Below are 4,463 nucleotides of genomic sequence, written 5' to 3' on the forward strand. Positions count from 1 at the left end.
ATCTCTCACCTTATAATATGAATTTAAAGTGTCTAATAAAACTTATATATAACATGTAAAATTATAAAATTATTAGAAAAATAGAGGGGTGCCTGGGTGGCTCAGTTAGACGACCGTCTTCAGCTCAGGTCGTGATCTCACAGTTTGTGAGTTTGAGCCCCATGTCGGGATCTGTGCTGACAGCTCAGAGCCTGGAGCCTGCTTCGGATTCTGTGTCTTCCCCTCTCTCTGCCCCTCCCCTGCTCACACTCTGTCTCTCTGTCTCTCAATAATAAATAAATGTTAAAAAAATTTTTTTTAATCAAAAAAAAGAATCTTTGAAATATATTTTGACTGTGGTTATAGATAAACAAACACACATATAGGATAAAATTCCATAGGATTAAGCAATTCTGGCAGCGGCAGTCCGCGCAGCCGAAGCAACATGGTCTAAGTCAGAGTGGTGGTCATGGTCCTGGAGGTGGCAAGAAGGATGACAAGGAGAAGAAAAAGAAATACGAACCTCCTGTACCAACTAGAGTGGGGAAAAAGAAGAAGTATACAAAGGGACCAGATGCTGCCAGCAAGCTGCCACTGGTGACATGTCACACTCAGTGCTGGCTAAAATTACTGAAGTTAGAATTAAAGACTATCTTCTCATGGAGGAAGAATTCATTAGAAATCAGGAACAAATGAAGCCTTTAAGAAGAAAAGCAACAGGAGGAAAGATCAAAGGTGGATGATCTGAGGGGGACCCCAGTGTCAGTAGGAAGCTTGGAAGAGATCACTGATGACAATCATGCCATCGTGTTCACATCTGTGGGCTCAGAACACTACGTCAGCACTCTCTCCTTTCTAGACAAGGATCTGCTGGGAGCAGGCTGCTTGGTCCTGCTCAATCACACAGATGACACAGATCCCTTGGTCACAGTGATGAAGGTAGGAAAGTCACCCCCAGGAAACCTATGCTGATGTTGGGGGGTTGGACAACCAAATCCAGGAAATTAAAGAATCTGTGAAGCTTCCTCTCACTCATCCTGAATATTATGAAGAGATGGATATAAAGCCCCCAAGGGTGTCATTCTGTACGTTCCACCTGACACAGGTAAAACCTTATTAGCCAAAGCATTAGCAAACCTAACCTCAGCCACTTTCTTAAGTGGTTGGCTCTAGGGGTGCCTGGGTGTTTCAGTCAGTTTAAGCATCTGACTTTGGCTGAGGTCATGATCTGACTTTGGCTCAGGTCATGATCTCATGGTTCATGAGTTAGAGCCCCACATTGGGCTCTGTGCTCACAGCCTGGAGCCTGCTTTGGATTCTGTGTCTCCCCCTTTTTCTTCCCCTCCCCCACTTGCACTCTGTTTCTCTCTCAAAAATAAATAAACATTAAAAAAATTTGTTTGTAATAATTTTTTTTAAAAAAGAGTGGTTTGGGGGCGCCTGGGTGGCTCAGTCTGTTGGGCGTCTGACTTCAGCTCAGGTCACGATCTCGTGGTCCGTGAGTTCGAGCCCCGCGTCGGGCTCTGGGCTGATGGCTCAGAGCCTGGAGCCTGCTTCTGATTCTGTGTCTCCCTCTCTGTCTGCCCCTCCCCCGTTCATGCTCTGTCTCTCTCTGTCTCAAAAATAAATAAACCTTAAAAAAAAAAATTTAAAAAGAGTGGTTGGCTCAGAAGTACCTGGGTGATGGGCCCAAACTCCTTCAGGAATTGTTTCAAGTTGCAGAAGAACATGCACCATCCGTCGTATTTATTAATGAAATTGATGCCATTGGAACAAAAAGATAGACTCAAATTCCGGTGGTGAGAGAGAAATTCAACAAATAATGTTGGAACTGTTGAACCAGTTGGACGGATTTGTTTCGAGGGGTGATGTGAAAGTTATCATGGCCACAAACTGAATAGAAACTTTGGACCCAGCACTTATCAGACCAGGCCACATTGACAGGAAAATTGAATTCCCCTGCAAGATGAAAAGACTAAGAAGCCCATCTTTCAGATCCATACAAGCAGGATGACCCTGACCAATGATGTAACCCTGGACAACTTGATCATGGCTAAAGATGACCTCTCTGGGGCCAACATCGAGGCAATCCATACAGAAGCTGGTCTGTAGGATGAAAGTAACAAATGAAGACTTCAAAAAATCTAAAGAAAATGTTCTTTATAAAAAACAAGAAGGCACCCCTGCGGGGGCTCTACCTGTAGCAACCACATTTGCCTTCCAGGAAATGGTTGGGAATGTGCTGACTCCTCGGAGGGATGGGAAAGTTGCCCAGAGGAACCCATGTTCTACTTGATCTTTCTTAGCAAAACCTCCCGTATACCTTTTTAAGCGTGATGTGTAGGAACGTGATGTGTGGCGTGTTGGCCACATGCAGTGCTCTACTCCCCAAAAAGCGAGCTCTTTCTCAGACAAAAAAAAAAAGGAAAAGAATTAAATACAGTTAAAACCTTGGATTGCGAGTAACTCATTCTGTGAGTGTTCCGCAAGACAAGCAAACTTTCTAATAAATTTTAATTCGATAAATGAGCAGTGTCTTGCAATACGAGCAGTATGTGACACTGAACATCACATGGTCACAACTGAGCCAATGGTTCTCTGTCTCTCTCCTCATTGGATTGTGGGTGATCATCTCCCATGGCGGATGCTCGGTCTCAGGCCACGGTGTTTGGCAGAAATCAGTGATTTTTCAGAACGTTGGAAGATGCCCACAACTGGCACTAGTGTATTTTTTGTCACTTCAAAGCACCTATGGACAGTCCTTTGCTTTTCCAGATAAGAGTAAACTTAGGAATGCTTTGCTTCATTCTAGGTCAGGCTGCCTGCAGATATAGACCCTTTCCCCTGCTGCCTCACTGCCAGTTACATTATATATGGTATATGCCAAGGGTTTATTAATATTGTACTGTAGTCAACATCCATGTGAGTGTAAACAATGACCCCCTTGCAGAAAAGGATTCCTTTGAGCCAGTAGATAGCAGTAATTCCCTTAGTGATAGTGAAAGTCATCTGATACAATCACCTTCCTCTCTCTTGTCTCCCTCACACCAGCCACGAAGGTTTTCAAAGGTAAGTGCAGGTTAATTTGTTTATTTTTCTTTATATTTTGTATTTTCTTTATTATTTTATATTGTGTTACAGTATTGTAATCATTTTTATATGAATATTTTTGGGATGTGGAATGAATCATCTGAGTTTCCATTATCTCTTGCGGGGAAATTTGCTTTGATATACAAGTGCTTTGGATTATAAGCATGTTTCTGGAACGAATTATGCTCACAAACCAAGGTTTTGCTGTACATACACAGATGAATGCAAGTAAAACTGGGGAAATCTGAGTAAGAACAGTGGATTGTGTCAATGTTAATATCCTGGTTTTAATATTGACTACAGTTTTGTGAGGTGTTACCATTGAGGAAAACTGAGTAAAAGTTGCTCAGGACCTATATTATGTCTCATAATTGCACGTGAATCTTCAGTTATCTCAAAGTAAAAAAAATTAATTAATTTTAAGAAGCCCTTGCAAAAAAACAAAAACAACACAACTCTCATGGCTCCCAATTAAAGCCCAAATTCTTTAGTTTCATATTCCCATCTCCTTACCAAGAGACCTCAAATCCCCTTTCAAATCTCACCTTCCACAAGCCTTCTGCACACACTGCCTTAATAAATTGGATATCCGTGGGACACCTGGGTGGCTCAGTGGGTTAATTGTCCAACTCTTGATTTCAGCTCAGGTCATGGTCTCACAGTTCCTGAGTTCAAGCCCCACATCAGACTGCACTGACAGTGCAGAGCCTGCTTCTGACCCTCTGTCTCCCTCTCTCTACCCCTTCCCTGCTCACTCTCTCTCTTTCAAAAGTAAATAAACATTAAAACTATTTTTAGGGGCGCCTGGTGGCTCAGTCGGTTAAGCGTCTGACTTCAGCTCAGGTCATGATCTGACGGTCTGTGAGTTCGAGCCCTGCGTCAGGCTCTGTGCTGACAACTCAGAGCCTGGAGCCTGCTTCAGATTCTGTGTCTCCCTCTCTCTCTGACCCTCCCCCGTTCATGCTCTGTCTCTCTCTGTCTCAAAAATAAATAAACATTAAAAAAAAAAAAACCTATTTTAAAAAAAATAAAAAACTAAGGTTCAAAAACTGAGAATTAGGGAATAGAAGAAAATGTTTCTACTTTTCATTTTCCTGCTGTTACCATTAAGGAACTGGAAAGAGGGGTTGCCTGGAGGAAACGGAAACCTCAGAGATGGCCCAAGCACCCCTGAGCTCCCCTGTCCTCCAAATAGAAGACTTTTGGACAATAACTAAGAGGATTGTATAACAATATTGAGTGAAAAAATTAATTTTTTAAGAGATGAATGCTGAAGTACTTAAGGGATAAGGGTCTTGAGATTGGTAAGTAATTTTCAAATATTTCTGCAGAATTACAGAAATAGAATTTATTGCCAAAAAAGAAAATAAAATAAATTTTAAAACCTAAAAAAA

The 4,463-nt window shown here is 41.9% G+C and overlaps 1 pseudogene; it reads left to right on the plus strand.

Moving 5' to 3' along the window:
• Positions 1-345: 345 nt before the first annotated feature.
• Positions 346-2,386, plus strand: LOC115513713 (annotated as a pseudogene).
• Positions 2,387-4,463: the final 2,077 nt, after the last annotated feature.

Source organism: Lynx canadensis, chromosome B2 (assembly GCF_007474595.2).
Source record: "Lynx canadensis isolate LIC74 chromosome B2, mLynCan4.pri.v2, whole genome shotgun sequence".
Lineage (NCBI taxonomy): Eukaryota > Metazoa > Chordata > Mammalia > Carnivora > Felidae > Lynx > Lynx canadensis.